The sequence below is a fragment of the Bufo bufo genome, chromosome 1, assembly GCF_905171765.1.
Source record: "Bufo bufo chromosome 1, aBufBuf1.1, whole genome shotgun sequence".
In the NCBI taxonomy this organism is placed as follows: domain Eukaryota; kingdom Metazoa; phylum Chordata; class Amphibia; order Anura; family Bufonidae; genus Bufo; species Bufo bufo.
This window is the reverse complement of record NC_053389.1, coordinates 531741152-531767456: the sequence shown is the minus strand read 5'-3', so window position 1 is coordinate 531767456 and position 26305 is coordinate 531741152. Positions and strand designations below refer to the sequence as shown.

Here is a 26305-nt window from a genome sequence, read left to right as displayed (position 1 = left end):
TCTATTTTGCCGTTATTCCGATAATGTATGGGGAACACAGATCGCGCTGCTCAGCGCTCTCCGTGTTCCCTCAGCAGCACAGGGGAGAAGGAAGCAGTGTCTCCCTCCCCCTGTGCTGCCGCTGCAGCCAGTGAGAGGAAGGAGGACAAGAGAAGGGGCGGGGTTATGGCCACTGCGCCACCAATGAAGAGAAATCTCTCATTAATTCATAGACAGGAGGCGGGAGCTGGCTGCAGAATCATATAGCCGGCTCCCAACCTCTATGAGCGGTAGCTGCGATCTGCGGTAGTTAACTCCTCAGGTGCCACGGATCGCAGCTATTTCTCATAGAGGTCGGGAGCCGGCTATGTGATTCTGCAGCCAGCTCCCGCCTCCTGTATATGAATTGATGAAAGATTTCTCTTCATTGGTGGCGCAGTGCGCCCCCCCAAGTATTAATCATTGGTGGTGCAGTGCGCCCCCCACCCCCATCCCAGTATTAAAAACATTGGTGGCGCAGTGCGCACCCCCACCCAAGCCCCCCCCCCCCCCACCATTAATCATTGGTGGCAGTGGCCACAGGATCCCCTCTCCCCTGCTCCTCCGATCGGAGCCCCAGCAGTGTAATCCTGGGGCTCCGATCGGTTACCATGGCAGCCAGGACGCTATTGAAGCCCTGGCTGCCATGGTAAGCTCCATGCTGCTGTGTGCACAAAGCACAGAGCAGCAGGGACAGTGTGAGCTCCTATTCACCCTTTTTTTCCCCCCCCGTTTACGTTCCGTTTTTTTCAGTCCGTATACGGAGCCATTAATTTCAATGGATCCGCAAAAACAAACAAACACGGAAGGTACTCCCGTATGCCTTCCGTTTCCGTATTTCCGTTCAAAGATAAAACATTTCCTATTATTGTCTGCATAATGGACAAGGATAGTACTGTTCTATCAGGGGCCAGCTGTTCCGTAAAAAAGGGAATGCACACGGACGTCATCCGTTTTTTTTGCGGATCCGTTTTTTGCGGACAGCAAAATACTGAAAAAGCCATACGGTCGTGTGCAAGAGGCCTAAGGTTGTCATTTGGTTATCACAATTCTATGACTACTATTATCACGAGGATTACATTTCAGATAATATCTTCCCCTCACCATTGCAGTAAATTGACAATGGATTACCCTTACCATTTGTGTTGACTACTACAGAAATAAAATATCATGTATTAATTTTCAGTGGCATAGTACTGCAGAAATAAAAAACTGAATTTTAAAAAAAAAAAAGTAGTTTCCTATAAATATGGAGTTTACGAAAATACCTTTTTCTGACGGACGTGTCCCTTCATACACAATCACAACATGCGGTGACCCGTTAGCGTATTATAAAAGTTTGCTTAAGCACACCAGTAGGGGATGCTACATCTACAGTCAACATGTGGACAGGAAATATGTAAAAATTGCTCTTTTTTAATAATTTTTTATTTTTTCCTTTGTATGGTGGAAGACCAAAAAAATTCAGTCTCAGGACTACCAAATAAAATGCTATACCTTTTTCTCCATAATGTTGGACCTATTTTATCTTTGAAGGATTAAAAAAATAAATAAAATAAAAATAAAAAGAATTGTACGGTAGTAGTTCTATAGTAAGTAATACTATTTTATATCAGAGGTAACTAATCAATGAGCCCCGCAGGAAACACAAAATTCTGTTTTCCAGCAGAATAAATTTTAAAATGCTTATTGGTTATCTAATATGAATCAAACCTAACTTGCCTGACATGGATTTCATGTCAAATCATTTAAGGTTAAAAGGGTTACCTAAATTCTAAAAGATCCCCTCCAATGCCCGGGCCCCTTTTATGGATTATACTTTCCTGCTCCCCGACACCCGTGTCGCTTCGGATCCCTGCATGGCCGCCTCTGCATCTCCCCATCGTGTGGATCAAACCATCTGGCGATTGGGGAGGGGGGGCAGGCAAGCCAATAGCAGGCCGTGACTGTGACCCACCTCAAGGGGGCTCATCACAGTTGCAGCCTGCTATTGGCTGTTGCCCGGTGTTTTCATCCGCAGACGGGAAGATGCAGGGGTGGCTGTGCAGTGATCTGTAGCGACGCAGGTACTGGAGAGCAGGTAAGTATAATGTCTAGGAGGGGGCCGGGCATTGGAGGGGATCTCTTACTCATTATATGGAAAATACTTTTTCGAAGGTGTCTGTCCATTTACAGAGGCGTGGATAAGATCACAAAGGACAGCTTTGTTTGTCTGATTGGATCCCAAACTTTTTTCACACAAAGCCTACAGAAAAGTCATCTGCGTGATGAACCCAAATAGCAGGGTCCCAGAGTTGAAACCCTTATCGATAAGCCATTTTAATGCTTATCCAGCAGGTGAACTCTCTTACAGCTTACAGGGCTCCAGATGGCGACCAAAATGGTCGCCAATGAGACTTAGAATTTACAAATGGCGACAAGACTTTTTAGTTAACCCTTCAGGTGTGGCACCTGAGGGGCTGAGGTGTTAACTGCAGCGGATAGCAGCTCCCTGTCATAGGGGTCGGGTGCCGGCTATTTGATTCCGGCTCCCGCCTCCTGTATTTGTATTAACAGCTCAGTTATCTTCATTGGTGGCGCAGTGCGCCCCCCCCCCCCCCAAACACCCCATTATAATAAACATTGGAGGCACAGTGCGCCCCCCCCTCCCCAGTATAACAAACATTGGTGGCGCAGTGGGCAGTGCCAATGAGGGTTAAAAAATATAATGAACTCCCCTCCTCCAATTGATCGCGTAGCTGCCGGTCTCCTGTTCTTTCTTCAGGACCTGTGGTGACGTCACTGAGCTCATCACATGGTCAATTACCATGGTGATGTACCATGTGATGAGCACAGTCCTGTCACCACAGGTCCTTTGACAGGTCCTGAAGAAAGAACAGGAGACCGGCAGCTACACGATCAATTGGAGGAGGTGAGTTCATTTTATTTTTTAACCCTCATTGGCACTGCCCACTGCGCCACCAATGTTTATTATACTGGGGTGTTGGGGGGGGCGCACTGCGCCACCAATGTTTATTATACTGGGGTGTTGGGGGGGGGCACACTGCGCCACCAATGTTTATTATACTGGGGTGTATATAATATTTATTATATTGACCTTCTACTTAGCATTCTGTATTAAAGAATGCTATTATTTTCCCCTATAACCATGTTATAAGGGAAAATAATACAGTGAATAGACTGTCATCCTAGCAACCATGCGTGAAAATCGCACCGCATCCGCACTTGCTTGCGATTTTCACGCAGCCCCATTAACTTCTATGGGGCCTGCGTAGCGGAGAAACGCACAACATAAAGCATGCTGCTATTTTCACGCAACGCACAAGTGATGCGTGAAAATCACCGCTCATGTGCACAGCCCCATAGAAGTGAATGGGTCCGGATTCAGTGCGCGTGCAATGCGTTCACCTCACGCATTGCACCCGGGCAGAAATCTCGCCCATGTGAAAGGGGCCTAAGGGTGAATAGGACAAGGGTTTCAGCCCCTAAGGCCTCTTTCAGACGGGCGTTGCGGGAAAAGGTGCGGGTGCGTTGCGGGAACACCCGCGATTTTTCCACGCGAGTGCAAAACATTGTAATGCGTTTTGCACTCTTGTGAGAAAAATCACGCATGTTTGGTACCCAAACCCGAACTTCTTCACAGAAGTTCGGGCTTGGGTTAGGTGTTGTGTAGATTTTATTATTTTCCCTTATAACATGGTTATAAGGGAAAATAATAGCATTCTGAATACAGAATGCTTAGTAGGTGATCAATTGAGGGTTAAAATTTTTTTTTAAAAAATTAACTCACCTTCTCCTCTTGTTCGCGTAGTTCCCGGTCTCTTCTTTACTTCTCAAAGGATGAACTATCGGCTAGGACCTGTGGTGACGTCAGATCACATGCTCCAATCACATGGTCCATCACCACCATCCTTTAGCCGATAGTTCATCTTTTGAGAAGTAAAGAAGAGACCCGGAGCTACGCAAACAAGAGGAGAAGGTGAGTTAATTTTTTAATTTTTTTGTAACCCTCAATTGATCACCTACTAAGCATTCTGTATTCAGAATGCTATTATTTTCCCTTATAACCATGTTATAAGGGAAAATAATACAGTGAATAGACTGTCACCTAGCAACCATGCGTGAAAATCGCACCGCATCCGCACTTGCTTGCAGATGCTTGCGATTTTCACGCAACCCCATTCACTTCTATGGGGCCTGCGTTGCGTGAAAAACGCACAAAGAGGAACCTGCTGCGATTTTCACGCAACGCACAAGTGATGCGTGAAAATCACCGCTCGTGTGCACAGCCCCATAGAAATGAATGGGTCAGTATTCAGTGCGGGTGCAATGCGTTCACCTCCCGCATCGCATCCGCGCGGAATACTCGCTCGTGTGAAAGGGGCCTAAGGGGGCTAATAGTAAGCAAAAAAAAAACACAAACACTAAAAATATTAAGTTTAAATCCCCCCCTTTCCCAATTTTACATATAAAATTTATAAACAATAAATAAATAAACATATTACATAGCGCTGCGTCCGAAAAGTCCAAACTATTAAATTATTTAAAAATATCTCCTATGCGGTGAGCATTTGCCATTTTTTAGTCACCTTGTCACCCCCAAAAATAGGATAGGACTGTTCTATTATGGGCCGAACGTTTCCTAAAATACGAAATGCACGCGGCTTTTTTTTTTTCTTTGCGCGGTATTGAGTATCGCAATACTTTTAAGGCTACTTTCACACTTGCGTTCGGAGCGGATCAGTCTGATGTTTCATCAGACGGATCCGCTCCGATAATGCAGACGTTCGCATCCGTTCAGAACGGATGCGTCTGCATTAAAACTTAGAAAATTTTCTAAGTCTGAAAGTTGTCTGAGCGGATCCGTTCAGACTTTACATTGAAAGTCAATGGGGAACGGATCCGCTTGAAGATTGAGCCATATGGTGTCATCTTCAAGCGGATCCGCCCCCATTGACTTACATTGTAAGTCTGGACGGATCCGCTCGCCTCCGCACGGCCAGGCGGACACCCGAACGCTGCAAGCAGCGTTCAGGTGTCCGCTCACTGAGCGGAGCGGAGGCTGAACGCTGGCAGGCGGATGCATTCTCAGTGGATCCGCCTCCACTGAGAATGCATTGGGGCCAGACGGATGCGTTCGGGACCGCTCGTGAGCCCCTTCAAACGGAGCGCACGAGCGGACACCCGAACGCTAGTGTGAAAGTAGCCTTACGGTGACGAAAGCGAATCAAAATTTTGGTATCGAAACAACCCTACGCCGATCTGATCGGCGTAGCGTTGTCACGATACCAAAATTTTGATTCGGTTTCGATTTGGCGGCTAAAAATTTAATTTGGCTCCTAAATTTTTCAGTTCAGGAGCCAATGGCTACTAGGTATTTTTTTTAGTCTGGAGCACTGGCTTAGTTAATGGCATGCTGAGATGTACGGCAATAATGAGCAATACATCTTTACTGACAAGTGTGAACATGTCCTATTAGTGCACAGTATTCGGAAAATAGCAGTAACCAGCTCATCTGCTTCCATAAATGGAGGAGGCACCCGGCATCTGTAAAATATAGAACCTTTATTGAAGGAAGCTAAAATCTATAGCAAGAAACCTGTACTGTAAAGCGCTCACGCGTTTTGACCTATACGCAGGCCTTAATCATAGCTATAAGAAGGCATATAGCGTTTAAGCTTGCCAATCTGACTGCCTGATGTTCTCTGGTAACTAACATTTCTAACTGCTGTTCCCAAAGGAGAGGACCTGTAAGGTATATGGCAAATTAAAGTGCTTCTCTCACACTATCCTAGAGGTAACAAAAGAATTACTGCTGTAATGTCAAGACCTAACCACTTCATTAACATAGAAACTTGAGGGACATTGTTAAATGCATACTGAGAGAAAAAGCAATAGGACGGTACTGAAGGACTAAGGCTACTTTCACACGAGCGTTCGGAGCGGATCCGTCTGATGTTTCATCAGACGGATCCGCTCCGATAATGCAGACGTTTGCATCCGTTCAGAACGGATCCGTCTGCATTATTACTTAGAAAATTTTCTAAGTCAGAAAGTAGCCTGAGCGGATCCGTTCAGACTTTACATTGAAAGTCAATGGGGAACGGATCCGCTTGAAGATTGAGCCATATGGTGTCATCTTCAAGCGGATCCGTCCCTATTGACTTCCATTATAAGTCTGGACGGATCCGCTCGCCACCGCGCGTTCAGGTGTCCGCTCACTGAGCGGAGCGGAGGCTGAGCGCTGGCAGGCGGATGCATTCTCAGTGGATCCGCCTCCACTGAGAATGCATTAGGGCCAGACGGATGCGTTCGGGGCCGCTCGTGAGCCCCTCCAAACGGAGCGCACGAGCGGACACCCGAACGCTCGTGTGAAAGTAGCCTAACCTAGACAAGGAAAATACCCCTCCGACCGTTTCCTACAGTGTCTGTATATCATTTCATTGTATAATACTGTTGAGGGGGCCCTGACAATAAAATCTTTTATAGTCTTCCTACTGAGGGGGCCCCTTGTGGGTCTGGGGCCCCCTATAGCTACGCCCCTGGTGTCAGCAGATTACAGGCTTCTCTCTATAAAAGTGGAGCACAGTAAATTACAGCTTATACTCTGCTGCTGGACATTAAAAGGGGCTATCCTGTGATTACTATAAAAAATGAAAACCGGACATCATACAGTACATGTCAACCTCTTTCACATGAGCAATATGGATTGCGCCAGGATCTGACGGTTTTACACGCAAGTTCAATCAGTTTCTGTGTATTTTCCCTCTGGATTGAATCCGGATTACATGAGTTTAAGGCATGGGGGAAAAAAAAAAAAAAAAAAAAACACCTGAAGAATAACCATCTATATTTCCTAGCAATCATCAGTGGAAAACGCATTGCATCTGGGCGTCATTTGGTGTTTCACGCAAACCACATTCACTTCTATGGAGCCAGAGCTGCGTGAAAAACGCACACTATAGGAAATGCTGCGATTTTTTTCTGAGCGCAAAGATGATGCATGAAAAACAATGCTTGAGTCGGGATTCAGTCCAGATGGTATGTGCTCACATTTGTCCATGAGAAAAAGTCCTTACAAAACTAGAACCAGCCCTGTACCTCACAGGGATCTAGATCTCCACTCATTCATTGCTGTGCTAATATTTTTTCTGGCTGGCAGCTCAGGAGGGATGTCCTTTCTGCTACAGCTCTCTCCCTTTCACAGGTTTAGGGGGTGTGTCTTTTTCCTCCAGCTCTTTGCCTATCATAGCTCAGGGGGTGTGCCCTTTCTGCCGTAGCCCTCTCCCTGTAATGGTCACAGTTTCTATCACTTTTGTCTTGTGGCAGTTAAAAGATGGAACTGAGCATGTGTGACCACGTCAGTGAAGTGGACTGAGAAAAAAGGAAAAGAACGCAGCATGTGGCGCTATACAGATACATTTTATAGAAAAACTCAGTGGTCACACCAAATTTTCAATTACATGCAATTATAAAAGCTTTCAGATCTAGGCGCTGGTTTGAAAACAGTTGAATATTTTTCATGGAACAACTCATTTTACAGTGCGAGTCCAAAGACATAAAGCAGCTGACAGAATGGCGGCACACTTTGTCTGTGCTAGGATGAAGCTCTAGCTGCAGGCTCAGTGTCATCCAGGAGCAGGTGTTCTGCTGCAGCTCTGCATCTGTATTCAGTCTGGCACCTTTCAGAGTGTTACTAAAGACAACGTTACACTGCAAGAAAATGAAATGCTTCCCCATTAGCCAGCCTTACACTGAAATGAAGAAGCATCAAACCTTGCCTTTGTATAGCACTTAGGGTTTTACGAGATCTGTATTCATTTGGACAGTGCATATATTGCGGCACCCTGCTGATCAAGACAAAATACAGCTAATGCGAAAAAGGTGTTCCAGGACTAGGGAAATACACTTCTATTATAGGACTATTCCTCATCTATATACGCATCACGAGCCAATTAAAATATATACTTTTAGCACACCTTCGGGTCTTGAGCCCATAGACATATTTGGAATCATATTACCTGCACCCCTAATATGATAGCCACAGCCTACCAGGAGCCCATACTGTACCTCCATATTCCACAAATGAGATACAAAGAGGGGTTTCTTTTCCTCAGGAAATCCACACAAATATATAATGAAGCAAAAATCATGGCATGCAGTTTTAAAGTGCCTAGAAGCATTTTTGTGCATGGATTTTCACATGGAATCCTCCTATATTAGCTGCCAAAGAGAATCCGCACTGTCGATCAAACGGCCACGGACTGTTTTCCATTCAAACTGGAACATGGTGGCAGGAATCCAAGGGTCAGCTTCAGATTTCACTGTGTGAACATATCCCGAACGCCTCTTGTAGTAAGTAGTACTGTAGCCATACAAAATCAGGGGAAATCATGGTAAAAAAGGTGGACTGTCGGCTGGCCACTTAAATATCAGCAGTGGTTTGCCATCTAAGATACTGATTGGTCGGTAAAATAGTATTCCATTATTAATTGTAGAAAACAAGTTGAGTAACCCATATAAAAAAACGTTTAATTTGAAGAACGTGGCCTGGTCATACACTGGCGCTCTGATGAGCTATTAACCACCCTGAGATGGTACATAAGACACAGACCTGTAGCAGTTAGCCAACATCTGGCTGCCAGCGCAGGCAACGACAAAATCCATGGATTAGAAGCCCTCTTTTTAATCTGGAGCAAGCCTAAGAAGGATAACATTACGGGCAAATTACCATGGAACACATCTGCAGAGAAACCGTTACCAGCCTGCAGACCGTGCTGCAAATTCCTCACATTCCAACAGAAATGTCCTCAACGTGCCCACAATGCTGTGCCGGTGCTCTTCCCTGCACATAAATGTGGTTGGAAAAGCCTCACTTACATTTAGTGTACTTTTGTACCAATTGAACCCACCCCAAAACTTGTCTTCTGCTGGCCTGTCATGGAAAGCAGGGTCTACGAGGTAGTCATTAAAGGGAAGCTGTCAGGTTGAGCAATGTATGTGATCTGCAGGCAGCATGTTACAGAGCAGCTTGATCTATAGATTTGTGGGAAAGATTCAGAAAAACTTGTATTTCAGTCATTTAAATTTCTGCACATTCTAGGGTTTAAAGTCAACTAGGCGGTCCTATCAGTGACTGACCGCTATAACCCCAAATTGTGCAGCAACTTTTACTGAATCTTTCCCATAAAACGATATATCTGCTCCTCCTGCTCTATAACCTGCTGCCTGCTGATTATTTCTCATTTTCATGGTGACAGGTTCCCTTTAAGACTCTACAACGAGCCTCCTTATTGCAGGGCTACTATTGATCTCTTGCTATATGAACTGTGCACCTTACCCTACAAGTCCAATTCATACTGTCAGTTACATGATGCTATCTTTTTCCATCTATGTGCCATGCCTTCGGGATCAATAAAGTTGTGTTACGTAAAAAAAAAAAAGAAGTGCAGAGAGCAGGAAAAAGTGGATCAGCAAAAGTTTTGCGCTGACGAGAAAACTATTCTATTTTTCTAAGGCTACTTTCACACTTGCGACAGAGGAACTGCCTGCCGAATCCATCAAAACGTATGCCAACTGATGGCATTTGTAAGACTGATCAGGACCCTGATCCGTCTTACAAATGCATTGAAATGCCGGATCCTTCTTTCCGGTGTCATCTGGAAAAACAGATCCAGCATTTATTTATTCTCAATTTTTTTTCGGTCTGCGCATTTTTAATGCCGGCACTAATACATTCCTATGTAAAAAAAAAAAGCCGGCTCCGGCATTCAGGCATTCAGGCAAGTGTTCAGTTTTTTTTGGGCCAGAGTTTAAACCGTAGCATGCTGCGGTATTATCTCCGTCCTGAAAAGGCAAAAAGATTGAACTGAAGACATCCTGATGCATCCTAAACAGATTGCTCTCCATTCAGAATGCATGGGGATAAAACTGATCAGTTCTTTTCCGGTATTGAGCCCCTAGGACGGAACTCAATGCCGGAAAAGAATAACGCTAGTGTGAAAGTACCCCAACAACAAATAAGAGAACATGTTGCCATGAGGCAGTGCAGTCTGCAGGCAGCATGATGAAGAACAGAAGAAGGAGCCGAGCAGACTGTTACATAGTTTCATGGAAATAATCCACAAAACGACACTTTCTGAGCTCAGAGGTCATGTGGGTGGTCATAGCAGTGACTGGCAGTATTATCCATATACAATCACTGGTAAGACCACCCACATGACCACTGAGCTCAGAAAGTGTAGCTTAGACTGAGAACACATTTTACTAAATCCTTTCCCATAAAACTATACATCAATCTGCTCCGCTCCTCCTGCTCTATACCAAGCTGCCTGCAGATTACACTGCATTTTCATGGTGACAGGTTCTCTTATTTACAACTGGGTCCATAAGATGACCAGACACATCACTAAACCTCCTCGATTCAAACACACTGCACTAAACTCCCAACGGTACGGTGCGGAGCATTTGAGGCAATTTGCCGAGCCATAGGACCACCAGGAAGGAAGGAACCATCTTATGGACAGGACCTCTTAGCCAAAAAGGAAAAATACCTTACAAATTATAGAAAATGGCACAAAATTTCAACAAGGCCAATAAATGACCAACCCCTTTAATTCTTCACTTTTCACTCCAGTGCTAGGATTTACCGTATACATACATACATACATACTATAGCAGTGATCTCTGCCTAGGCTATCATAACATGATGAGAGTTGTAGTTTTGCAACAGCCACAGGTTGCAGATCACTGTACTACAGAGTGATGTGAAAAGAACACAGCATGTGGGTAGAGCAATGATATTTAACCACTAAAAGTGAAAACCATTAAAATGCTGAACCCTACCTTTACCCCTTACTGCGAGCTAAATTATTGTGACTTCAGAAACTAGGGCAACCACCCCCTGGTAATTTTATAGCCGGTAAGTAATAAGCACAGAGACAAGCGAATGCCTGAAAACAGCAGGAGAGTCAAACATTCCCAGTTAATTCTACTGGTATAACTGGATTTCATGAACTATCCACTGGAAACCACATACCCTATGTCCAGGTCTTCAGGAGGCCACACAACACGTCCCTCATCCCATCTACTGGTTCTCAATAGTTAAAACACAAACAATATGTACTATACCAAAACGTATCTGCTATAATAAGGCTCATTGCTGGGGCCGATCATAATCTATCTACACGAGAATCCTGAATATTACATGTGAAAGGAGGCTTGCTGAGGAAATACAAGCATAATAAAGGAAACAAACATGAGCTGACCATGTGAGGACTATTTACTGCCTTTCACAACTGGGAGCAGAAGGCAAAGGGGACTGCATATTTTCCTTTGACCTCTGCCCCCCCAGCTTGAATTGTAAGCATGGAACCAGACAAGCAGAGAAGAGACTACTTCTGTGTACTGCCTCATACCTTGTGCGTCCCTATCCATGACCACTCGCAGGAGGAGAAACAATAAGATCCCACCATCTGTAGGCGACAATAAGCCGGCGTTCTGCAGAAACTGAAAGTTGCTGGAGAGGAGGAGGGCAGGGAGGCCGGCTGCTGAGAATACCAGTCTCTGTAATGTATAGCAGATGTGTCACAACAAGTTTGGGGTGGAGAAGGCTGAGGAGTAATCTGCAGCACACTGGAGCAGACTGCAGGAAGGACTTTCACACTTCCCAAGCTTCAATCCTACTGGGAGCCAATAAGCAGCAAAGCAAGCAGATGAGTAAGTCCACGCATTAACCCGTTCATGGCGGGCGCGCTAGACATAGCCTACGTTACACTGTCTGCACTCACAACTGACAATAAGCTACGCTGCACCCCAGTTTAAACCTTTGTACATATAGGCTACATTGTACAGGACTCAGGCACAAGGTCTAACTAAATGTGCCTTCTAAAAATATAGGGGGTCATTTATCACCAGACACACCACAAAAGTGGTGTATATCTGGCGCATATTCTGTCACACGCCATGTTGCGGCAGAATCTGCGACTTTTCTCCCCGCTCACTCCAGGTCTAAAAAAAACTGGGTGTGGCATGGGCGGGTCGGCAGGCCCGTCTCATTCATTATTTTCTACACCTGTTTTAGGAAGCCGTCTTACATTTAGAATCAACGCTGGATGCACTGAACCACGGCGGATCCACTGCCCGCTATAGGGCTTATTAAGACGTCGCTCTTAATAACTGTGCCCCATAAAGTTCAAAACCCTGTGTTCTCTTCTGATCCAAGGTACAATCCGCAGCTCATCTGTTGGAAATTCACACCAAATGGATTCTGTTGAGGAATTTGTTGGTCCGTTATGTTTCCGCTCAGAAGATGATTTTTAAGCGGAGACAAAAGTAGTGAATGCAGGACTTTGGTCTCCGCTTAAAAATCATCTTCTGAGCGGAAACATAATGGACCCCATTATAATCTATGGGGTCCTAAGGGCTCCGTTTGACTCAGTTTGGCGTCAGTTATGTGCCTTTTCCGTCCTTTCCGTTCTCCTGCTCCTAAACGGAGAAGGAGAACGGAAAGGCTGAACGGTGATGTGAACGTAGCCTTAGTGTAGCCAACTGCAATTACTCGCCTGCCTTTCCAAGGAACCCGAAGAGCTTACTGCAACATAACAGCAGTTCTGGCAGTGGGAGGAGCAGGCGCGTGACGTTACGCTGCCACCCGGCCTGCCTGCTACGGGAGTTTCAAGTGAGTACTAGGTGGATTTTGCTACTGCTGCAGAAGATTTCTATAGTTTAACAAAGCTCCCATGCCTACACGTTACATATGAATACTACAGCGAGTGGGACACGGTGTAATAGAATACAGTGACTGCACCGGGCCCCACTGCCATTCCAACACGGGTAGCCGGCCCCCACGCTCTGTATTGGGGGTCGTTAACTATTTACACAGGGACACTGTTATAGGGGGGGATCTATATATGTGCCATCCACAGATGCCGCCCATAACAGTGCGTCATTCACAGATGCCCCCATAACAGTGCGTCATCCACAGATGCCCCCATAACAGTGCGTCATCCACAGATGCCCCCATAACAGTGCGTCATCCACAGATGCCCTCCATAACAGTGCGTCATCCACAGATGCCCTCCATAACAGTGCGTCATCCACAGATCCCCTCCATAACAGTGCGTCATCCACAGATCCCCTCCATAACAGTGCGTCATCCACAGATCCCCTCCATAACAGTGCGTCATCCACAGATCCCCTCCATAACAGTGCGTCATCCACAGATCCCCTCCATAACAGTGCGTCATCCACAGATGCCGCCCATAACAGTGCGTCATTCACAGATCCCCTATAACAGTGCGTCATCCACAGATCCCCTCCATAACAGTGCGTCATCCACAGATCCCCTCCATAACAGTGCGTCATCCACAGATCCCCTCCATAACAGTGTCATCTACAGATCCCCTCCATAACAGTGTCATCTACAGATCCCCTCCATAACAGTGTCATCTACAGATCCCCCATAAGTGTCTTTCACAGACCACCATTCGTTCAAAACCCACCAAAAGCACACCTTCTGGTTAAAATTTATTTTATTTTTTTCCTCCTCAAAAACCTAGGTGCGTCTTATGGGGCGGTGCGTCTTATAGGGCGAACAATACGGTAAATTAAAGGAATGCATTTTGGAGCATTTCGTTCTGTTCAGTTTTGTCCCCATTGACAATGAATGGGGACAAAACTGAAGCGTTTTTTTCCAGTATTGAGCCCCTATGACGGAACTCCATACGGGAAAACTTAAAAACGCTAGTGTGAAAGTACCCTTACTCTAGCTGAACCATCGGCCAGATAATGGCTCAGTCATGAGGTGGTATGATTGTTTGTGTGCAGACACCTAAATCATCATTTGCGGCAGATTGTACTGTCTAATCACACTCTGCTGCCGGCTAACAACGATTCTTTATGAGAATGAGTGATGGCATTAGTGATTGTCCCTCCCATACTGTGGAGGAGATCGCTGCATGTAAATGCTGCAGTCTCCTTCACCAACAAGCAGGCGCTTGTCAGGAAGGAACGCTTCCCTACCGACAATGGCCTGCTAAATTGTTCAGTGTAAAGGGCTCTTAAAAGAGGCACAGGTCCCACCATTGTGACCTGCTCCAATCTCCAGTGCAGAGGATCCAAAATGAACATAGAGAGGCTGCGTACGCACAGCCACCCTCCGTTCACTGCTATGGGAGTTCCAAAAATAACCATGCGTCAGCCTATTTTCACCATCTGAATGAAGTGGTGGATGCGAGCGAGTGCTACAACTCCACCGTATGGGACTGCTGGAGATAGAGTACAAGAGCTCGGCTCTGTAATGGGACAACCCCTTTAACCGCTTATTATTATTAAGGAATTAAGAATCAGACATCATACAGTACATGACAAGGGCTTTCTAACAAAGAACCAGCCACGTACCTCACATGGAACCAGAGTTCGCCACAATCATTGTTCCAATGGCTCTACTAGGTTCATATCAAGCTGGCAGCTCAAGGAGTGTGTCCTTTCTGCTGCAGTTCTCTCACAAGCACAGCACAGGAGGCAGTTGAAGGATCGAACTGAATGTGTGCAGCCATCTCAGTGAGCCAAAGAAATAAGAAACCGCAGGCGGTGCTATACGGATATATTTCATTGAATAACTCAGTGAATATAATAAGTCTTTAATTACATGAAATTACAAAAGTATTCAGATCCAGGTGCTGGTTTGAAAACTGTAGAATATTTTTCATTGGAAAACCACTTTAAAGGACCTCCACCGTACATGTGCGACTAAGCTTGCTCTTTAAACATGGCACCTGCTCAGAAGCTGAACGGACGCTGTAGTCATCAGGTGCCTGCTGTTTTACACAGCAGACACCTGGAGAGGCTTTATTTTTTTAAAGTTAAAGGTTCAAAAATTCGAATCAACCCATTTCCTGTAACAAAAATAAACAAACCCAAAAAATTAAGATAATTGGCATCGTCATGTTCCAAAACTATTAAAATATAAAAAGGTGCTATTAGAAAGTACAACCTGTCCAGCAAAAAACATGTAGCGGTCCTTAACCTCTTCCGGACACAGGGCGTACCAGTACGCCCTGTGTATTTTCGATCACCGCCGCGCGGCGGGCGGTGATCAGAACCCGGTGCCTGTTCAAATCATTGAGCAGGCACCTGGGGGGTCTCTGAGGACCCGATAACCCGGAACAGGATGGTGATCAGTGGTGTGATTTTACCCCACCAATCACCATATTGCGATCCTGAGTGGTGATGGTGACATGGTGATGGTGATCCTGATTGGTAGGAGGCAGTCCTCAAGGCCCTGATCTTTTCGGACCGGGAAAGAGCAGGCCAGAGTATCTCGGGAACTGGAGGCGCCGGATCGTCCCTGGCCAACACTTTCCAGGTGTGGTCCCCCATACTGGAAAGAAGGGACGAACCCAAAAAAAGTGCAGAGTGTGTCGCAGGAGGGGGATACGGAAGGACACCACTACTCAGTGCGACACGTGCCCCGATCATCCGGGCCTTTGCATTGACGGTTGCTTCAGGGAGTATCACACTTCCATGGAGTACTAAATTTATATCCCAATTTAGCCACTGACTATCGGATAAAAAAAATGTTTCTCAGACTTGACACCAAAAAAAAAAAAAAAAAAAAATTGTAAAAACTAAAATAATTTTAAAAAAAAGTATACAAATTAGGTATCGCTGCGTCGGTAATAATCTCCGATAAAAATACCCCATGACCTAACCCCCCCAGATTAACATGGTCCAAAAAAAACAAAAACAAACAAAAAAAAAAAAAACGGTGCAAAAAAAACTGTCACCTTACATAACAAAAATTTTAATAGCAAGCGATCAAAAAGTCATATAGCCCCCAAAATAGTGCCAATAAAACAGTCCCCTCATCCCGCCAAAAATGAGCCCCTACATAAGATAATTGGCTAAAAAATAAAAATGACTCAGACTTTAGAGATACCTTATTAGGTATCGCCGCGTCCGTAAGAATCTCCTCTATAAAAAATACCCCATGACCTAACCCCCCAGATTAACACGGTCAAAAATAAATAAATAAAAAAATGGTGCCAAAACAGCTATTTTTGCCACTTTTCCATTTCAATCCGTTTTTTTCAGGTAACAAAGCAAGGGTTAACAACCAAACAAAACTTAATATTTATTACCCTGATACTGCAGTTTATAGAAACGCCACATTTGTGGTCGTAAACTACTGTATCACTAAAAGGCAGAGCGCAAAAGGAAAGGACCGACATGGTTTCTGGAAGGCCGATTTTGATGGCCTTTTTTATTGACACCATGTCCCTTTTGAAGCCCCCCTAGAGTAGAAACTCCCTAAAAGTTACCCCATCTAAGAAACTACACCCCTCAAGGTATTCAAAACTGATTTTACAAACTTTATTAACCCTTTAGATGTTCCTCAACAGTTAATGGCAAATGGAGATGAAATTTCAGAATTTCAATTTTTGGTAACCTTACCTCACAAAAATGTAATAGAGCAACCAAAAATCATATGTACCGTAAAAATAGTCCTCAACAAAACCGCCACCTTATCCGTAGTTTTCCAAAATGGGATCACTTTTAGGGAGTTTCTACTCCAGGGCTGCATCAGGGGGTTGAAACAGTACACTGTGTAAATAAACCGGTCCATAAAAATCAGCCCTCCAAAAACCACACAGCGCTCCTTTCCCCTCTACGCCCCGCCGTGTGGCCGTACAGTAGTGTACGGCCACATATGGGGTGTTTCTGTAAACAGCAGAGTCAGGGCAATATACAGTCTTGTTTGGGCTTTTGTTAGTGGAAAAAATGGTTAAAATGGAAAATGTGGCAAAAAAAATGAAATTTTCAAATTTCATCCCCATTTGCCAATAACTCTTGTGCAACACCTGAAGGGTTAACAAAGTTTGTAAAATCAGTTTTGAATACCTTGAGGGGTGGAGTTTCTTAAATGGGGTCACTTTAATGGAGTTTCTACTCTAGGGGTGCATCAGGGGGCTTCAAATGGGACATTGTGTTAATAAACCAGTCCAGCAAAATCTGCCTTCCAAAAACCATATGGCGCACCTTTCCCTCTACGCTCTACTGTGTGCCCATACAGTAGTTTACGGCCACATATGGGGTGTTTCTGTAAACGGCAGAGTCAGGGCAATAAAGATACAGTCTGGTTTGGGCTGTTACCCTTGCTTTGTTAGTGGAAAAAATGGTTAAAATGGAAAATGTGGCAAAAAAAAAAAAAAAAAAATTTTCAAATTTCATCCCCATTTGCCAATAACTCTTGTGCGACACCTAAGGCCCCTTTCACACGGCGAGTATCCGCGCGGATGCGATATGCGAGTTGAACGCATTGCAACCCGCACTGAATCCCGACCCATTCATTTCTATAGGCTGTTCACATGAGCGGTGATTTTCAACGCATCACTTGTGCGTTGCGTGAAAATCGCAGCATGCTCTATATTCTGCGTTTTCACACGCAACGCAGGCCCCATAGAAGTGAATGGGGGTTGCGTGAAAATCGCAAGCAAGTGCGGATGCGGTGCGGTTTTCCACGCACCGTTGCTAGGAGACGATCGGGATGGAGACCCCGATCATTATTATTTCCCCTTATACATGGTTATAAGGAAAATAATAGCATTCTGAATACAGAACGCATAGTAAAATAGCGCTGGAGGGGTTAAAAAATTTTTTTTACTCACCTTAGTCCACTGATCGTGCTGCCGGCATCTCCTTCTTTGCCGATTGTAGGAACAGGACCTGTGGTGACGTCACTCCGGTCATCACATGATCTTTTACCATGGTGATGGATCATGTGATGACCGGAGTGACGTCACCACAGGTCCTGTTCCTACAATCAGCAAAGAAGGAGACAGAAGGAGATGCCGGCAGCGCGATCAAGTGGACTAAGGTGAGTTTAAAAAAAAATTAACCCCACCAGCGCTATTGTACTATGCATTCTGTATTCAGAATTCTATTATTTCCCTTATAACCATGTTATAAGGGAAAATAATACAATCTACAGAACACCGATCCCAAGCCCGAACTTCTGTGAAGAAGTTGGGGTTTGGGTACCAAACATGCGTGATTTTTCTCATGCGAGTGCAAAACGCATTACAATGTTTTGCACTCGCGCAGAAAAATCGCGCGTGTTTCCCGCAACACACCCGCACATTTTCCCGCAACCGCCCGTCTGAAAGAGGCCTAAAGGGTTAACAAAGTTTGTAAAATCAGTTTTGAATAGCTTGAGGGGTGTAGTTTCTAGAATGGGTCATTTTTGGGTGGTTTCTATTATATAAGCCTCACAAAGTGACTTCAGACCTGAACTGGTCCCTAAAAATTGGGTTTTTGAAAATTTCTGAAAAATTTCAAGATTTGCTTCCAAACTTCTAACCCTTGTAACATCCCCAAAATATAAAATATCATTCCCAAAATGATCCAAACATGAAGTAGACAATGTAAAGTAATAACTATTTTTGTAGGTATTACTATGTATTATAGAAGTAGAAATTGAAACTTGGAAATTAGCAATTTTTTACAAATTTTTGGTAAATTTGGTATTTTTTTATAAATAAAAATGAAATTTTTTTACTTCATTTTACCAGTGTCATGAAGTACAATATGTGACGAAAAAAATATCTCAGAATGGCCTGGATAAGTCAAAGCGTTTTAAAGTTATCACCGCTTAAAGTGAAACTGGTCAGATTTGCAAAAAATGGCCTGGTCCTTAAAGGGCTTCTATCAGCCCACTAAACAGTTGTTTTTTTTTGTTTAATAATAATCCCTACACTGCGGATCTCTGCATACATAAGTAAAATAATAATTTTCGTTCAGTAGAATTTGATAAAACGCTATTTTTATAATATGTAAATTACCTTGCTACCAGCAAGTAGGGCGGCTACTTGCTGGTAGCAGCCGCATCCTCCGACCCTAATGACGCCCCCTCCGCATTGTGATTGACAGGGCCAGGGAACGGAATCGTTCTCTGCTGGCCCTGCCTGTTTGCATTCAATATCTGGCGCCTGCGCCGCGGCCGTACCCATCTTCAATCTGCGCAGGCGCACTGAGAGGTGGCCACTCACTCGGCCGCTCCATCCTCAATGCGCCGATGACGTCACATCTACACCCGGCGCATGCGCATTGAGGAGCGAGCGGCCGCCTCTCAGTGCGCCTGCGCAGATTGAAGATAGGTACGGCCGCGGTGCAGGCGCCAGATATTGAATGAAAACAGGCAGGGCCAGCAGAGAACGATTCCGTTCCCTGGCCCTGTCAATCACAATGCGGAGGGGGCGTCATTAGGATCGGAGGATGCGGCTGCTACCAGCAAGTAGCCGCCCTACTTGCTGGTAGCAAGGCAATTTACATATTATAAAAATAGCGTTTTATCAAATTCTACTGAACGAAAATTATTATTTTACTTATGTATGCAGAGATCGCAATGTAGGGATTATTATTAAACAAAAAACAAAAAAAACGGTTTAGTGGGCTGACAGAAGCCCTTTAAGGTGAAATAAGGCTGTGTCCTTAAAGGGGTTATCCCATCTTAGACCATGGGGGCATATCGCTAGGATATGCCCCCATTGTCTGATAGGTGCGGGTCCCAGAGGTGGGACTCGCACCTACAAGGAGAACGGGGCGGAGAAAGTGGAGGAGGGCGCCCTGCGCACGCGCAGCCGCCCTCCATTCATTTCTATGGAGCCGCCGAAAATAGCCGAGCGATGGCTCGGCTATTTCCGTCGGCCCCATAGAAATGAATGGGAGCGAGGCCGCTCATGCACGGTGCGCTCCCATTCACTTCAATGGGAGAGGCGGGGAGCTGCGCTGGTGGTGGACGATCTGGGAAACCCGGGGTCCTCCAGCCACAACTCTCCCCGGCTCCGTTCTCGTTGTAGGTGTGGGTGTGGGTCCCGCACCTATCAGACAATGGGAGCATATCCTAGCGATATGCCCCCATTGTCTAAGATGGGATAACCCCTTTAAGGAGTTATTTGGAAAAGCGATTTTAATACGACGTGTTGGATTAATGCATTTTCTTCTGCGTCAGTCACTAGTAAGCAGAAAAAGCATGCTCTACCGCCAGTGTTGAGAAGTCAGCAATCCCTTGGCTAAATTATAGCTCTTATGCTCCAGCAAGTCTTGATTCGTGTGCATTCCATCACTGCACCACAGAGCAGAAGTATATGCCAGCAAGTAGTAGAAAACTGTGCTCTTCAGCAACTACTGCCCAGGGCCTGGGCCTCCCAGTTTTGGTGGACAGCTTTGCCACAAGTTTGTAGTGCACCAGTTGTGGAGGTAAAGCACAATTTTTTTTACAAGCTGCTGCTACCCAGCTTGCTTCAATGATAAAGAAGTGGATTTTATCCAAGTACATACGGCTGGACCCAAACCAATGGCAGATCTGCTGACTGGGTCCTGAAATATGGAGAGTAATATTAGATCATATTTATGTAACGGACACCAGCCGTGTGCCTCTACATCCAGGGTCCATGCCACAAACGTGTCCCTATACTTCACCTGGAAGTCAATGGGTCCGCACAGTTGCACGGCAGGCACATGGTCTGTATCCATGTTATGATTGGAGAGTATATATAAATTATTTTGTAATTTATATACTGTTTTGCATTGCAAATATAGAAAAAGCTATTTTTGAGATTTTTTATATATTTTTTACATTGTTTACACTATACATATTTCACACCGAACCACCTGTTGTGAGTAGTTTAGGTTATTTCAGAAACCTGGATACCTAATAAGCGTATTTTTATTTTTTGCTTTTAGGTAATGTATGCAAGAAAGTGTTATTTTATGTAAAATGATTGTTTATTATTTCTGCAAGCTTTCAAATAAACATTTTTTAAACATTTTAATTTTCTTAAAAAAATCATATTAAAAGAATTAATGTCTTACATTTTAAAGGCTTTGGGGCAATTTTCTTTTATTATTGCATTGTACTCATTTTGAGCTAAAAATTATGTTTAAATTGTCTTCATAGAGGGATCTGATTTTCTCTCTGCTCCATCAGACAGGGAGCTGATGGCACCTTATCTCTGCTCTCAGATCAGTGAAAAATTACAGAGCATGCACTACTTTGGTCCCTGATATGGACCAAAACACTCCCACTGAAGTCTATGGGCCAAAAACACTCCCACTGAAGTCTATGGGTCCATCAAAAACCACTGACAGAACACAGATGGTATCAGTGTTTGGTCTGTTTTATGGACCACTGGTAGGAGATGCTCAGGGAATTAATTTTCAGCTGAGCAATGTCCATGGAATACGCAATATGTATGGGGGGGGGGGGGGAAGGGACACACGGACAGATTTTTTCCACGGAAGTCAAACGTAAATGGTCATGTGAACAGGACCTCACAGCAGGATTACTAAACTTTAATCCCTTAAGACACCATGATGTACCTGTACATCATAGACTACAGTGCATTAAGCCACCATGACGTCCAGGTTTATGTACCTGGTAACAGTGCTGAGATCGCGGCTGTTACATACAGACAGCTATCTCAGCTAACCGGACCGAAACCAATGAGGGCGATCCCGAGCCGGTGATCTCTCCGATTGGCTAGTCTTTGCACTGTGGGGATCAGAACCTGTAAAAATGTATATATAACTCCCACCCCAATGTCCTCGATCGGGCAGGCGGCCCAAAAGCAAAAAACCCCCCCCCCCTCAATCATCATCAGGGTGGCCGAGCGGTGTAGCAGGATTGCCAGCTGCAAATATACAGCTGACTCTCTGCTGCAACGCCCGACGTCGATGCTGGCTGCTTAACCCCTTCCATGCCGCGGTCTGTAGAGAGCGCTGTATGGAAGGGGTTAACAGCGGGACATTCAAGACCACTGTTGCAGCGTCCCGAATGATTACCATGGCAACTGGGCACCTTAGACAGGCATCCTGGCTTGCCATGGTATCTAACCCTGACTGGCCCATCAAGAACCAGGTGGCTCTGGTACAAAAAGTGTTAAAACCAAAAAAAAAAATTATAACTTTTTCCTATATCCGCATATTCATAATTGGTTAAAAATGAAAACAATTAAATACACTACAGTTTGGTTTTGCTGCGTCATAAAGACCTGATTAGAGATGGCCGGTCAATGCGGCAATTTTAATGCCAGATCCGGCACTAATACATTTCAATGGAAATTAATGCCGGATCCGGCATTCCGGCAAGTGTTACGGAATTTTAGACTGAGAAAATACCGCAGCATGCTGCAGTATTTTCTCCGGCCAAATACCGTAAGAGGGACTGAACTGATGCATACTGAACGGATTGCTCTCCATTCAGAATGCATTAGGATAAAACTGATCAGTTCTTTTCCGGTATTGAGCCCCTAGGAAGGAACTCCATACCGGAAAAGAATACCGCTAGTGTGAAAGTACCCCAAGTCTAATTCCTATTTTCCAGCTCATCCCTCGTGACAGCACAACAGGAGACGTACCAAATTATAATTTAGGGGGGACCAAGTCTAAGGACAACATATCTCGGATATTTATCATTAGATAAAAATACAATTTCATAGAATCAGGAATAAACCTGAGACAGAAATTTTTGGATACTTAGAGGAAGAAAAAATGGTCTTAGACATCGGCCATAAAAAGGATGCCTTTACCTCTAAGCCTAGTCTATATGGTAAGTACAATTGCATAAAAGCAACTCGCTCTAAAATTTACTGTAGACCCCCATTGCAGTTCATTCCCAAGAGCTTAGGCTACTTCCACACTTGCGTTCGGAGCGGATCCGTCTGGTGTCTGTACAGACGGTTCCGCTCCTATAATGCAAACGCTTGCATCCGTTCAGAACGGATCCGTCTGCATAACTGTTTTTCAGATCTGATTTTTCACTTCGTGAAAACTCAGATCTGACAGTATATTCTAACACAGAAGCGTTCCCATGGTGATGGGGACGCTTCAAGTTAGAATATACTAAAAGAACTGTGTACATGACTGCCCCCCTCCCTCCCCTGTATTTAACTCATTGGTGGCCAGTGCGGCCCCCCCCCCCTCCCCCGTATTTAACTCATTGGTGGCCAGTGCGGCCCCCCCCCCCCCCCCTTTTTTAACTCATTGGTGGCCAGTGCGGCCGGCCCCCCCTCCCTCCCTTATATTTAACTCATTGGTGGCCAGTGCGGCCGGCCCCCCCCCCCCCCCCCCTCTAATTAAAATGACCGACCCCCCCCCCCCCCCATCATTGGTGGCAGCGGAGAGTTCCGATCGAGTCCCAGTTTAATCGCTGGGACTCTGATCAGTAACCAGGACGCTACTGCAGTCCTGGCTGCCATGGTTACTTTTAGAATTTTAAGTATATACTTACCCTGCGATGTCTGTGACCGGGCGCTCCTCCTACTGGTAAGTGAAAGGTCTGTGCTATAAGCCAATGCGCCGCACAGACCTTTCACATACCAGTAGGAGGAGCGCCCGGCCCGGTCACAGATATCGCAGGTAAGTATAATGCTTCTAAAAAGTCAATGGGGGACGGATCCGTTTGCAATTGCAACCATATAGTGTCAACTTTCAAACGGATCCGTCCAGACTTACAATGCAAGCTGCGTTCGGGTGTCCGCCTGCTGAGCGAACGGAGGCCAAACGGTGCCCAACTGATGCATTCTGAGCGGATCCGCATCCACTCAGAATGCATTGGGGCTGTACAGATCCGTTCGGGGCCGCTTGGGAGAGCCTTCAAACGGAACTCACAAGCGGAACCCCGAACGCAAGTGTGAAAGTAGCCTAAATTGTTATAATACGATAAACAACTAACTCTGAAATGTCTACAAGGTACATGTAAGAAACCAAGCCAAGCTGACAGCACTGGCACACGACAAGCATGGACATCAACGGTGAGGTAACCGAAACTGTACTATTAACTTCATACCGGTCCAGGACAAGCTTGGGACCCCATACTAGGAGGCGTTGGTATGAACTCAAGGGAGAAGAAAGGAGAAAGAACCCTCCCGACGAAACCAGGCCAACCGAGAACCCACCTGCCCGCATAGCTTCAAGGTCAGAAGCAGTCTTAAGGGTTTCACAAGATCTTTAAATGGCACTAGCCAGGAGACACAGGGACTGAGGAGTGGCAAAAGGTTACAGGACCTGTGCAGCGTACATAGCCGCAGCTTATATGTGTAAGCATGGATGTAAGTGGGAATGTGGACAAAGGAATGCACAGTCTCTATTGCCGTTTTGTAGCTCCCTGGGTTGGCGTGCAGTGAGGGGAGTCTCCTTCCTGGAGGCAACAGATGTGCCCTTGAGGTTCTGGGTATTCGGTGCAGTGAAGGCAGGGTCCCTAATGTTCGTGACCTTAGGACCCCTTTAGCTTTAACTTAACTTCCTGCCTCCTACCTTGGTAATTTTATGTGTCAGCCGGCCAGCCACCGAGGCCATGAGGCGCACACGCCAGGCACCGAGGCCATGAGGCGCACACGCCAGCCACCGAGGCCATGAGGCGCACACGCCAGCCACCGAGGCCATGAGGCGCACACGCCAGACACCGAGGCCATGAGGCGCACACGCCAGACACCGAGGCCATGAGGCGCACACGCCAGGCACCGAGGCCATGAGGCGCACACGCCAGGCACCGAGGCCATGAGGCGCACACGCCAGGCACCGAGGCCATGAGGCGCACACGCCAGGCACCGAGGCCATGAGGCGCACACGCCAGGCACCGAGGCCATGAGGCGCACATGCCAGGGGACCTCCACATAAGAGGTATTGGCCACTTATAGGGTAGGAAGGATGAGGATGAACCCAACTATCGAACCTAGGCCATCAGAGAACTCACCTATTGGCTCGGACTCCACCAGGTGGGTTCCGGGCTGCTAAGGGACCTCTACCCCGAGAGGTGCTAACAAGGCTATTCGAGACCTGGAAGGAGAGGCCGGACACCCCCCCCCCCCCCCCCGATCCTAGTCCCAGCCTTAAGCCCTAAAAGTTCTTGTAGAATCTCTTCAACCATAGAACAGGGAACCTCTCTGTGTCTATCCCCTGTAGGGACTGGAAGAACACTGGTGGGTGGAGGTGGGAGAACCTTTTAACCTCTCTGTTTCCTGTCCCAAGAAGGTCAAAGGTGAACAACCTCCTGTTGTGCCGTCATGAGGGACTAGCTGGAAACTTTAAAACTAGGAACCAAACTCAGCTTCTGAGCTGTTACGGTAGTTACAGTTTATTCATCGAGCAGGAGCGCTTCCTGCAAAAACAGCGACGACAAAAGTCAGTGGGTGGTCATTAAAGGGTTTAAAAAAAAGCCTCAGTTTTATGCAACAGGTTCCACAGCAAAAAATGTACTGTATTCCTGCCATGTAAACATGCCCTAAAACTCCTCTAACTCCTCCCTTTTGAACATGGGACCACCATATGGGTGCTTAGCCTAGCCCAGCATAGCTGACAGTAGGGGTTCCTTATGTAGTAGAATCCCTCCCAGTCACAAATAGAACTCATCGGAAGCCTGTAAAAATGGAAGAGGGAGACAAAGTACATATTTCCTAGGAGAATCGAGGATAAAAAAAGACTGAATATGGCTAAAAATTAAAAGTAATGCACCTCGTTTTGGTTAAAGCAACACGAAACACAGAAAATGCATTCGAAAGAATGAAAAAAATATGCCAATACTTCCTCCCTTCATCTCCTTTCCGTCAAACCTATTTTGTTTCATACTACAATTAAAAATGAGAAATAGTCTATATACATTTCCCCCATCCTCCTTACTGGCTGGATCGGGAGCCTCCCCATTGTGCCCTTTCTCCAATTGGCCAAAAATATTGTTAAGCCCTACCCCTCTGCTAAGCCACCCCCTTCAGATCAACACACGGAAGAGATCTGCAGGAGATTAACCCCTGTATTGCCGGCAGGATAATACAGAAATGCTGTAGTTCTTGTTTGCCTTTAGGATCCATATCCAGGTTTAGTGTCCCTTTAAAGGAATGTCTATTAAACTGTACAAATTGTACAGCAAATTAAAAGCGGCAAAAGTATTATCACCGTTAACATGAGCCCCCCACAGTGAACAAAAACTGTACTGTGTGAAGATGGTCAGACATTCAGCCTGCTAGGACCAGTACCAGGGAACCACTTGTAGAGTAGTTTCTGGATTTACAGCTTAGGCCTCTTTCACACTTGCGTTGTCCGGATCCGGCGTGTACTCCACTTGCCGGAATTACACTCCGGATCCGGAAAAACGCAAGTGTACTGAAAGCATTTGAAGACGGAACCGTCTTCCAAATGCTTTCAGTGTTACTATGGCACCCAGGACGCTATTAAAGTCCTGGTTGCCATAGTAGGAGCGGGGAGCGGGGGAGCGGTATACTTACAGTCCGTG

General features: G+C 45.6%; 1 protein-coding gene across 3 annotated transcripts in view; it reads right to left on the bottom strand.

Moving 5' to 3' along the window:
- PLXNB2 (plexin B2) overlaps positions 1–26305 on the bottom strand; it is a 234377-nt gene that overhangs the window by 141064 nt on the left and 67008 nt on the right. Inside the window, exon 1 of one of the 3 annotated variants that reach the window (XM_040411961.1) lies at positions 11436–11546. The exons of the other annotated variants lie outside the window; for them this stretch is intronic. The gene's annotated coding sequence lies outside the window, so the exon portion shown is untranslated. Of the gene's footprint in view, positions 1–11435; positions 11547–26305 lie in introns of those variants that run through there. 3 annotated transcript variants of the gene reach the window in all.